Source organism: Neolamprologus brichardi, chromosome 22 (genome assembly GCF_056152115.1).
Source record: "Neolamprologus brichardi isolate AB-2024 chromosome 22, ASM5615211v1, whole genome shotgun sequence".
NCBI lineage: Eukaryota > Metazoa > Chordata > Actinopteri > Cichliformes > Cichlidae > Neolamprologus > Neolamprologus brichardi.
Genome location: NC_142124.1, coordinates 10,660,555 through 10,672,884, shown reverse-complemented (window position 1 = coordinate 10,672,884; position 12,330 = coordinate 10,660,555).

Here is a 12,330-nt window from a genome sequence, read left to right as displayed (position 1 = left end):
GTGTATGACATTCCTGCAGTTTCCAGCTGGTGTGCCAAAATCCGTTCAGTTGTGGTGTGGCTCAAACGTTCATCCTTGAGCAAAACTGTGCTCAGAGAAAAGCAGCGAATCCTGAGTAAGTAGCGCATGCAGTTACATATCAAGAAGTATTGTTATTCATATTACCTTTTTTATAGTAATTTAAAATATGTTTGTGTCTATCTGTGCTTTAGATTTGCCAGAGCACAATGTCATTCTTGACGTTAAGACGCGCTGGAATTCTCTCTTCCTGATGGTGGAGAGATTTATGGAGCAGTTTTAATGCAATCCAGGCAGCTGCTCTGGATCAACGGCTGAGGAAGCCTACGGAGAAGGACAAGTGAGTGAATGACATGAGCATCACTTGCAAGAGCTAAATTTCGTCAGTTACCTTTAACATTGTGAATATTTTTCAACAGGCTAGAAAGGTTCACGCACACTGATTTAATCAAAGCAGAAGAGTTTATTAAGTACACGCAAGTCCTGTACACGTCAACCATGTGTGTGTCAAGTGACAAGTCACCCACATGCAGCCAAATCATCCCCATCCTGGCCAAGCTGGAGGCACATTTCAGACGATGTGATGAAGACAGTGTTTTCACCTCTTCAATAAAAGAGAAAGTCTGGGGTAGTCTGCAGAAAAGATATCAGGTATTTGCAGACAATATCAATGCGCATGAAAAATAGGGCTACCTTTTTCAGTATCAGCTCCTATGTTATATCTTTTTTTACTTAAAGGATGAAAACCTTCAGAAATTTCTGAAGGAGGCCACGATGATGGACCCACGTTTTAAAGGCAGGCTAGGTGGTGAGGCAGCTACTGACATCTGGGACAGGTTGGAGAAGGCAGCAGTTGCAAATGCCACAGCAGCAGTTGCGCAGGTATTTTCACTGTGTGTGTACAATCTTGTCCTTTTGCATCATGATGTAGTTTCTAAGTTGAAGGAATGCTCTTTTACTATCTGTGTGTCCATAGCCTCCCACTGAGGACCCCAAAGCACACAGCGAGGTGGATGATGCTGACATGGACAAGCCAGAAAAATATGTAATTTCAGATTTTTTCTAGCACAACCACAACCACTACATTCTAAAAGTGATCTTTATTTATTTTGCAAACCTCACTCTTCTTTTTTTTGTTTTTCAGCTAAGAAAGGTCCAGAAGTCACCCTTAGAAAAGCTGTTTGGGGATGAGGACAGAGAGCTTCAACAGGCTGCTTGTCAAGCGGGTAGAGTCCCCTCAATCACAGAGCAGGTACAGAAGGAGCTTGAAATATACAAAAGACTGCCAGGAATTACCTCTGGACAAGACCCTGTGGCCTGGTGGTGGAGTAAGAGGGATACACTCCCCAATTTATCTGCCCTGTCAGAAAAATACTTGTGTGTCCCAGCCTCATCAACGCCTTCTGAAAGAGTTTTCTCTTGTGCTGGGCATGCCATCAGCCAAGAGCGATGCCGTATAGCTCCAGAAAAGGCTAGTATGATTATCTTTTTGCAAAAATACTGCTAAACATGACAGGTTTCATGACAAAGTTTGTGTTTTCAATTGTTTAAGCACTGGTTCCAACCAAAGAAGTGGTGTTTTATTGACAGAAAGGGCTAACTTTGTTATCATTTTGCCTAAAAAATAAATTACTGGGAAAAATAAAAACACAAGAGGTTTTTGGACAAAGTTTGTGTTCTTTATTCTTTAAGCACCGGTTCGAGCACCGTTTAAGCACTGGCACCGTTTCAAAAGTACCGTTTTGGCACCGGTATCGGATAAAACCTAAACGATACCCATCCCTAGACACCAGGGGTTAAGAAACCAACTTTGCTTCACGGGAACATCTTAAGCACCTATATATTTTAGCATTTATGTTTGTATAACACCTTTAAAAAAAGATTTTTCCATTGTTTTAATTTCAGAAGAACATCTAATTTCTATTTAATAACAAGCTGAATAATACCTGATATATTATGATGCCACAATGCTGCCTAGCAACCACCTAACAACTTGTTAAAATTAACCATTTAAAGCATATAAACAATATCGACCAACCCACTTTTTCCGTTTCTCAACGTGATTAAGTGTATAAATTTGCAGAATACTGTAGCATGGGCATGGACTAGTAATGACAATAAATACAGAAGTAAAAAAACTGAAACTATTAATTGTATTGAGTCATTATTTAATTAGCTATGTAGCTATGCCTGTATTTAACTACAGTTTACTTAGCCAAAAAACTACCAAAAGAAAAAGATCATAAAATATGTCACAGATATTAAATTTGTGCCATCACAGTTTAGTGGGTAAAGAATGTGTGACAGAATCAGACCACCGAAAAAGGATGGAAAAGGTTACCTAATTAAAAGTAAAGAGGGAAAAATCAGCTAATGAAAAAATAGAAATTATCAGTACAGGTTTATGAAGGCAAGCAAACTGCTTATTTTTCTCAGAATGAATTCTGATGGCTCAGACTGAACACACACATAGTCCCACTGCTTGTTAAAAATCACGCACTGAAATGCAGAAACGGCTGTAACTTTAATGTTTTTTTGTGCTTATTTTTGTCAAGCATCATATTAATGTAATCAAAGCAAGAGGAGAAAATTCTATAATTTTTGCTGGAACTAGTGATCTCCTAACTACCACTGTGCCTTCCTAATCGCTGGGTTATGGCTGCAGTTACTTCCTGAATACCATTATTTCACCCTAACAGACTACAAATGACCCTTCAGTAACAGAAAAAATACAGAAAAATTGAACAGACCTTTGTTGAGTGGGACAGGGTAAAAAAAGGGACCAGTTCAACATCAGTAAGAAAAAATTCCTTTAATGTTACAGCGTTTAATTTTTTCTCAAACAGCAACAAAGCATCAGTAGAGTTAAAAAGTCAAGCAAAGAGAAAAAAAGATGAGAATTTAAATAAAAATCAGTCAGAATATAAAGCAGAGAAAGGTATTTTATCATAACGTGTCCCAGGAGTCCCTCTTTCTCTGTCACTTTTTAGTGTGGTGCACTGGGACCTTTTGGCTGAGCACAGGAGTGTTACAGAGCTCCATAGGGAATGCATTTCTTGGTCGCAAATGCGTACACACACAAAAAAGAGCTAACATATAGCATCCAGAGTAGGGTGGAAATGTATTCAAAGTTCTGTACATGTCATTGCACGGCTTTCAGAGAAGCAGTGTGGACAGAGAGCCTCAAAGCTCTTCCCCTGAGGATCTGAATAGATAGATGGACGGAAGGACAGTGAGGGAGATGAAAGTGGGATAAAGATGAACAGACGGGGGACAGAAGTATCACACTTTAGCAGCTGGTGATGCAAGGTGCATAGGAATGTGAGTGCTGAAAGCAAGCGAGAAGGAGAAGATGGAGAGAAATGAACACTCTGAGAGAGACATGCAGCACCATCCAGTTACTTTGTTTCCATATGGTTGATTTTAATCATGCTTTTAATCATATTATGCTTAAAAAATAGAAAACAATCCCACTTTAAAGGATTACTTAAATCCAACAATTTAGGGAAACAACAGTGCACACAACAACAATGGATTTCAAAGCAGTATGTGAAATATCTTTGAGGTGATGGTATGGAGACATTTCAAAGACATTTGAAGGATATCTAAAGAGCAATGCACAGAACTCACTTCTTTGTGAATTTGCCTTTTCATGTCACTTCGACTGTCTCATTGACTTGATTTGGCCCGTGTGTGAGCTTAACCTCATTGTGCATAGAAACAAGCACGTGAGAGTAGTGTGCAGTACGGTCTTAGATTAAAATGAGACAAAGTGAATCAAGTGTGCTTACCATATCAATCCATTATCTGCAGCTTATCCAGGTATGAGGTTGCAGGTACAGCAGTCTAACGTGCGAATTATGTTTCTGTGGGAAATCTATGTCCTAACTTAAGCTGTAACCACAAGCCAATTTTAACCCTATGCCATAACCTTCTATGTAACCTAATGTGCACCACCAGAGAAATGTAACTGCGCATCAGGTTGACGCATACCACCACTTGAATTGGATGGAAAATTGTAGTGTAGGGATAAAAAGGAATTTCCGGTCACAACGTGACATCAGTTAGGATGTAGAGTCAAAATCAAGCTGAAGTAGAGACTCTCAGACCTCTCTCCAGCCTCCAGGTCTTCAGAAGGTACACCAAGGCATTTCTGAGCAAACTATAATATAAATTGTCCAGCATGTCCTGGGTGTGCTCCAGGGTAAGACTGTCCCAAAACAAACCCAAACTCTAGAGATAAGCCCCTTTTCCATAGGTACCTACTCAGACTGACTTGGCATGGTTTGCTACGGTTTTCAGGTTTTCCATTAGGTCACAGTACCTGGTACCAGGTACTTTTTTAGTACCAGGTTCCAAGCGATCTGAGCAGGTACAGGTGTGACGTCATCAGACTTCATGCTTCCTAGTGGCTGATCAGTAGAGTCACCCGATGAGTAATAAGAGCATCTTGTTCATGAAATTAAAAACCACCATTTTTGAAACACAGCAATGGTGAAAATAGCTATAAAAAAACCCAAGGTATATTTTCCGTTGATGTCCGCCTTTGTTGTAGCGTTTGTGTTGCATATTAATTACGTCGCAGGATGCTCTGACGTGTTGCTATGATAGCGACCACGTACATCAGGAGGTACTAAATTGTAATGGAAAACCAGTCCATCCGAGCTGAGTTGTGGTGAGCTGTGGTAAATCTATCCGAGTAGGTACTAAATGAAACAGGGCTATAGAGAACCCAGCCACCCTTGTTATTTATGTCACTGTTCACAGTGTTTTCTTTCCAAGCTCCTTAGACTGTTCAGAGCTCTTGGTTATAGGTGAGGGTAGGAACATGGATCAGTTAATCTCCCACTCTCTTCACCCATCATTCTCATTCCCACTGCTTTGGGAAGTGGTAAAGTGCTCTACTTAAGTATGTTTATGTGAAGTAAGACATCATAAGAGTGTTTGAAAAATAAGGCTTAAGAATTTAAGAATCCTAATCCCATACCAGTGTGTTGTAATGTTCTGCCCATGATTTATACTATTTACCACTATAAATACAAAATAAAAGTTGACCTCCTTCTACTAGCTTCTCAGAAATAACTTCTATGCAACTCCAGCTACACAATGTTAAAGATAAAAAAGAATTACTAAAGCCGCTAATGTCTTCTGGCTGAGGAAGAGGAGCAAAAGATTAGCTGAACTCAACACAAATGGATGCGAACTCTGAACGAACCCAGACAGTACTGGGGCTGCTTTTCAAAAATCAACTCTTGGGACCCAGATTTCAAAAAGACTTCTTCTCACCCTTCAAACTAGTTTGCATATTTTGTTTATTATGTCTCACTCGTTTCCTTTCTATCTTATCCAAACACCTGTAATGAGGATTCACTGAAGTGTGAGCAGCCAGGAACACATACAAAACAGCAGACAGGACATGACTGCATGACCTCTTTGTGAACTTCAAATTGACAGACACTGAGACACAGACAGAAAGAGGCGTGAAGCAGACAGGCAAGCTGACACAATGAAGTGGGATTAGACTGCTGTTTCTGACATTCACTGCAGGGTTCAAAAAGAATTTTAAAAACTTTTCCCCCCTCAGCTGAGAGCTATTTTATTGTTTTCCTTTCTTCTTTTCTAGCCTGTCAAAACACCTATATATATATATATATAAAAAAAAAGATATATTCAGTGTTCAGTAAGCACACATATGAAATACACACCTAACTCACTGCACAACACAAACTATTTTTCTGACCTCTAACCACATCTGACAAGCAACAGCTGGTTTGAGGCAAACAGCTTTTCTCCACAAAGACACACATCATGGCAGCAGGAGACCACAGGCTAACTGGAATAAATGAAGGGGAGGGTAAATTACAGTTGTTTGTTAGCTACAATTAAAGCTGTCAATACCTGTTACTGAAACAGCACTGCTCTTCCTGAAATGGAGACACCCAAACATTTTGATGATATCACACTCCATAGGCCACGCATTCACATTCTCATACGACTATACATGGCAACAAGAGTTACAAATATTACCAGAATATGATCGAAAAATGATGAAAGAAAGCAAATTACTTCTTGTAGCTGTGTGAATTTGGCTGTACTGTAGTGAATGAATAGGATTTCCTTCAAGACAATGCACTGCTATGCCTTGTTGGGTGTGCATTGTCTGTCTGCATTACAAGTTTTTTTAATCATTGCATTAATTATTCAGATGACCTTTATTAGAATATGTCCTACTACGTTTACTGGCTGAACTCAGCTACCCTTAAAACGTTTGCTTAAAAAATAGAAATGTCTTTATCTAATGACTAATTTGATATTTATTCAAGGATAAACTTGAAAAGTATCAATTTTGCCAACAGTAGCACATTTACATGTTCAAATGGGGACTGGTCCTACAAAAATATCTGGATGAGAGCGCTGCTGTGTCAGCTATAAATAATAATAACAACACTCTTACACTGTCATGGAGTTACAGGCTTCGGCTGTGTCCTTTTATTCTCATTCCATTTGGGACAACACACCATTCAAGCTAATGAAAAAAAAAACTTACTTCCTGTTAGTAGACACAGTGCCCTTCAAAATAAGGGTCACACCACAATGGCAATCAGGAACATTTTAAGCACCACTTGCTTTATTCAGATTTATCTTTGCTGCTGATTTTGCTGGGAACTGATAAGCACACACATACGCCTTCATACACAAAACCACACACATAGTCACACCCACTGCTAAGTGCAGGGTGCTGCTATCAGCAGTAGACTGAATGCCAAGTCACCTAGCTAACCGTGCAGAACTAACACTCTTCCATGATGTTCAAGCACTCACAACAAAAGGGCATTAAAAACATACTGGTTTTAAGATTTAATGTAAAGTCACACAAATGCATACACACACATCCATATAAAGAACATGTACATGTTTCACTACTGAGCTACACACAGAGAAAGCTCAAGAGATTAAAATACATTACAAACTCCCATAAATAAGGCCAGAGTGTGTGCACGTGTTCGTGTAAATGTGTGCGCACACACGTGGATTGTGAGGAATTATAACAGCCCGGCAGGCTTCAGGCCAAAGGACAAAACCTTAGTGAAGTGAGGCCAAGCCCACCTGCATGAGTGTTAGTGGATATGAGAACATAGGGCAGCAGCAGGACAGTCTAAGGGAGGAGAAGTGTGAATCAGGGCGTGCCTGACTCCAGGATGAATTTGCTCAAAATAAAATTTTGTTCCAACTTGAATACTCGGGAATAATTCCCTGGAATGTCACAGTGCATTTTTATTTTAATTGATGGGCAGACTATTTATAATTCTGTTTCAGAAATGGCTGTAACACTATTATTGTAAAAATGCACAGTCTGCAAAGGATACACAGGGTTGTGATGGTAGGGTTAATTTTTGTTGTTAAAAAAGTAAAATTCAAATGAAGTGCCATACATTCAGGCATTATGATTTCTCTGTTAAAGCTTTTCTCTTAAGGTGTTACAAACAAGCAAAAATTCTATAAAAATTAAACGATTTAAATTAAACATACAATGTAGGCTGAAGGAAACACAACTGCAACAGTGTGTAGTGTGTAGCTGAGGAAAAGTATAGTGTGGTGGGGCTTGGCCGTCGGTGCTGGGGCAGAGAAGGACGCGCCTTTGCAGCATCTTAATCACGGCTCACTAGCTTAAAATCTGTGTAGGGTCCTGTGACTGTGGTTGTTGTTGGTGGTGTATGTTTAGCTGCAGCCGTGTCTGTAAAAAAAGCATGGCTGCAGCTGAATGGAAAGCATGAAAATGTGGTCGGGTCTGCCATGGATCCATTACATCTAGTAATAAACAAACTGTATGAATTCTTAGTGACATAAGAGCTTTGGTTAGCAAGACTGAAAAAAAATCTAATGAACTAAACTGATAAAGTCTACTGTCAAAAGATGCTTAATATGTAAGGTAAACATCTGATTAATTATAAAGTTTAAGAGATGCTTGTAGGATAACTTTTATTCATAGAAAGTTTAAAAATAAAAATATAATTGAAATTCCAGCTTAGCCTACTTCCAAATTAAATATAAGTGTATATCGGGGTTTGTTTTTTAGGATCATAGTTCAAACTTTCTTGGAGCCTATAGAAAATAAAATCACGGAATAAAAAAAATAAAGCTTTCAAGAAACTATATTTACTGATAATCATCAGCAAAAAAAGAAAAAAAAAACTCTTGTAAAGGCTCTTGTAAAAAAAAAAAAGCTACATTCTCTTAGCAAAGCACATAACAAGGTCATCTTCCAGGATGCTATTTTCCAGAGTGTTGATTAGTCAGTAGGCAGTGATTCTGTAGCTGTAGATGTCTCATCTCAAACACAACCTGCTTCAGAGTATGGCAGGTTTGCAGCACAAGTTACTATGGCAGTGCAACCTGCTAAGAAGGGAACCGCCTTTGCAATACTGAAAACCTAGTGTTAAACCTGGAGTTACCTTGATAAGCCACAAATTCTGCTTCGTAGTATGGACTCTGGACTCTATTACGGGGGTAAGATGAAAAGCTGTAGGAGGCTTGTACTCATGGTCATGACAAATGTTGTCTTGCCAAAATCTTTACAAAGGAGATTGTGAGTAAACTGCTGACATGCGGAACAGCCCTGTTAGACTATAATCTACAACAGCTAACAATTCTGTGAGGTTGCACAAAAAGCTTACAGTCATAAAGTCAGAATCAGTAGATAAAATATTTGCTATGTTCTTCTTAGTTTAACGTGCAAAAATTTGCACTAAACATTTGTGCAAAAGCGTTGGAAAAAAGGTTTAGACAGTTTAGACAAAAATGACTGATGACTTTTGGTGATGCTGTATAAGTCAAGTGACCACCAAAGTCATTAAGATTACAGACACAGGAATGCTTGCTAAATGTACCCCCGAATAGAGTTTACCTTATCAACAACCCACTGTAGAAGAGGTATGCAGTTTCATACTGTTATTGCAATTGATTCTATAGTCTTTAGCATGAAGTCAACCAATTGTTCTTGCATTTCTAAATATATAACTCTCAAAATGAGACGAATCAATGCTGGGTTTTACCTTCATCATGGACAGTGTTGCCAACTTAGTGACTTTGTCGCTATATTTAGCGACTTTTTTTTCTAAAAAGCCACTAGCGACAAATCTGGTGACTTTTGCTAGTGTTTTTAGGAAGACTTATGACCACTTTTTGACGTGAAAGCACGTATCGCTCTTACTCTCAATATGCAGTGGGTGCTGCCATGGGCACCGGGCCCGTGCCAAAGCGTTCACAGGCAACGGATTGTCGTAACGCAGAAGTCACCCCCAGCTGCTGTCAGAGCAGGAGATGTTGACCCCCTACGCCTCCAAAACTGCACTGAGCGAAGCCGCTGCTCCTTCCCTGCAGTCAGTTCTTCTTTTATGCTTACTTTTTGTAGGATCACAATGTTTAAAACTACTTAAAAACTCACACACACAGAAAAGGTTTGGATCACTTTTGCCGGTACCAAGTCCAGATAAAGGAGGAGAGTTGGAATTATGACATTAAAAAAAAAACAATAATAGCTAAAAGAAATTTAATTTGCAGTTCTAAATATATTCTAAATGCATTTATTGTGCTTTTTTGTTTACTTTATGTAAATGGTAAACGGACTGGTTCTTATATAACGCTTTTCTACTCTGTCCGAGCACTCAAAGCGCTTTATACAGCTAATTCATTCACCCAATCACACCCAATTCACTTCTAAGTGCTTGCTTACTTGCTAAGTATCTAACATTCAAACACATTCACACTCCGATGGATGCATCGGAGAGCATCATGGGGTTAGTATCATAGCTGGACTGCCCATCGGGCATACCGGGCATTTGCCCGGTGGGCCGCTGGCGATTTTTTGGTTTTATGGGCCGATCAATTTTTTTTTTTTTTTTTTTTTTGGAAGGGTATAAATAATGAAAGGTGTTGGATTGGCCAATTGGTCATGATTGACTCTGGGCTGGACCAATTACAGCCGAGGAGGTCGGATGCAGCAATCTTATAGGCCATCCATCGGCTCTTTGTTACTTCGGAAACATGGCTTAAACAATTTCCACGACGTAATCCGATAACAACCGATCTCTTTACCCGTCGGCTTCCCGTGGCTGTCATGCAACAGGTGTTGTGCCAAAAAGTGATTGCCTGCCAAAAACTGATTTCCAATGTTTGCGTGTATTTTTTATGTGTAATATCTATGTTGGTAAATAGACTTCGGTGAACAGCGTTTACAAAGGGGCTATATATGGAATTAAAAAATTAGCTGTTTTTTCAAGTATCTTTACAACTCTGTGTTATTACATTATAACCAATCCGGTCCTTTATCCCACTTTAAATATTTTTACAGAACTATTGTAATATTTGAGCCATTTGTGCTGTCCAACTACTTCTTACAAAATACATTTTTAATGTTAATTAGACTTTTTTTTAACGGCATAAATAAAGGTTATATAAAAGTTACTGCCAAAGACTGATTGCGGCTTCTACCTTGTTACACTAATGTTGTTTGTAGCTCAATATGACTTTATGTCATCCATGAGGGATGCATTTGACATATGTTTCACATATTATAGCCCAACAAGTTACTTATAGCAATTTAAATACGAGCAATCAGTTTTTGGCAGACAATCACTTTTTGGCACAACACCGGCTATTGCAGTTAATAATACAACAGTTTCTTGCCATTTTTTGTGTTTCTTTTTATCGCTGTGTAAGTGAGTTCAATTGAAAGCCTGCATGCGCTAGTACCGCTTGCCACAAGTTCCCAGAATCCTTTGTGGCTTTACCCCTGAATGACGTCACATTTTTGGTGGGCCGGTCTCTAGTCAAAATGCCCGGGCCGATTTTTTGTCCCAGTCCAGCCCTGGTTAGTATCTTACCCAAGGATATTTGGCATGCAGACTGGAGCAGCCTGGGATCGAACCACCGACCTTCTGGTTAGTGGCTGAGCTGCTCTACAGCCACCCCATGTCTCTTCAACAATGTTATTTCTCTCTCCTGTAGGTAGGTTACAATTACATAACCATGACAAATTATGCAAATTGGGTGATGACATAATTTAGCGGCTTCTAGTGACTTATAGGACAGCCAATAGCGATTTTCCTTACTGAGGAGTTGGCAACACTGATCATGGATTGTCTATCTGGTGTGAAAAAGCTACTTTATTTTTGCTTTTAGGTCTGATCTTTAAGGTCTACACTTATAAAATATATAAAAAGAAATAAAAGTAACATGGAACATGGTGTTAGAATCAGTCAGTAAGAACAAAATTGATAAATGATTTAATCCTGCCTGGAGAGAAATGTTGCTTGGTATATCATTGAAGTGCAGTCAGTGAGGTTACTTCAAAGTAAACCGGAGTTCAAGGAAAGTGCATTACCCTCTAAAATTGGACTTGTAGTCCAAATAACCTAAATATCTGGCAATATTTCTTATAGATTACATTGCGCAATATTGACCTGTTACTTTTAGCTACGTCAGCACCTTTAACTGCAAGATTTGCAGTGATTGCCTTCTTGTAACAGAATAGAGTCTGGCAAATTTTCATTTTCTTTAATTACCTTGCTTTATTTAAGTCTGTTGCCTTTTTTTCTACTGGGTCGTTAATGCAATAACATTGATGAAAAAGGGTTTGAAATGTGAAATTCCTTATCCAGTAGCTCAATTTCACTCGTGTGATAAACTGTACCAGAGTGAAATGCAGTGCAACCTTACAGACTACATCTAAAATGTAGCCATGAAATGAATCAAAGCCAAGAATCATAAATTGGTTTTCTGAGATGTATTTCTGTAGAAAGCATTGGTATGATGAAATTTTATCATAAGGCCTTTGCTTCCTGAATGTTAGAGTCATTCCTATTGAGTCATATAATGAGTGTCCTAATTTGTGGCAGCAATGGTTAATCCAAATTCAACATAATATCAAGAAGAGGTTTTATCCAAAGCACCTTCCCTTACAATGAATATAAATATTTTGAGCATGAGTGAGCCTAATGGGAATTAAAAAGGGCCATTAAGAATATGGGTCAGTGTTTCTTTTCTTTTCTTCTTTTTTTTTAAGTGGACTCGTTTGATCTATGACAGCAGAAAAAATAAACATTAAGCTACTAAATAACCCTTTATGGAAGTACGTATGGTCATTCATTAAAATGAAACTGCTGAAAGTATTTATTTTATGAAGCTCTACATCAGGGGTGGGCAATTCCAGGCCCCAAGGGCTGGTGTCCCTGCAGGTTTTAGATGTGTCCTTGAACCAACACAGCTGATTTAAATGGCTAAATTAGCTTCTCAACATGTCCTGAAGTTCTC